Here is a 744-nt window from a genome sequence, read left to right as displayed (position 1 = left end):
GAGAGAAAAAAAATAATGGAAGCAAAACTGGTTCTTTGAAGAAAGAAGACACAAATTATGAATATCAGGAATCAAAAAGAAATTCTACTATAGACCCTACAGACATTGCAAGGATAAGGGAATACCACTAACAACTCTATGCTCATAAGTTCAACCATAGCTGAAATTGACTAATTCCTTGACATAACCTACCAAAATTGAATTTATAGTTTAAAACCTCCCAACAAAGAAAACCCAGGCCTGGATGGTTTCATTAGTGAATTCTACCAAACATTTAAAAAAGAAATTCTACACAATACCAATTCCACACAATCTCTTCCAGAAAATAGAAGAGGAATGCTTCCCAACTCATTTTATGAGGTCAGCATTACCCTGATATCAAAACCTAACAAACATTAAGAAAACCATAATAAGCCTTTAACATTTGAGTTATTGTGTCCTTCCTTCTACACCTCATATCCCTCCCTAATCCTGCAAAACCAAACCTAGCCAAACAAACAAATAAAAAAGCCCACAGGTACATCTATGTAGCTAAGGCTCGAAGGAAAAACGCTGTCAACTTCAGGTCTATTGCATGCCTCTGATGCAAGATTTGATGGGCAGATTTGGGGTTACATTTTTAGATCACACTCACTCTGTGGTAGGCTGAATAACATTCCCAAAGATATCCACATCGTAATCCCTGGGACCTGTGAATGTTACCTTTTGTGGCAGTAGGGACTTTGCAGATGGGATTAAATTAAG

This window comes from Galeopterus variegatus, unplaced genomic scaffold (genome assembly GCF_000696425.1).
Source record: "Galeopterus variegatus unplaced genomic scaffold, G_variegatus-3.0.2 Scaffold10396, whole genome shotgun sequence".
NCBI lineage: Eukaryota > Metazoa > Chordata > Mammalia > Dermoptera > Cynocephalidae > Galeopterus > Galeopterus variegatus.
Note: the sequence above shows the minus strand (reverse complement) of the source record.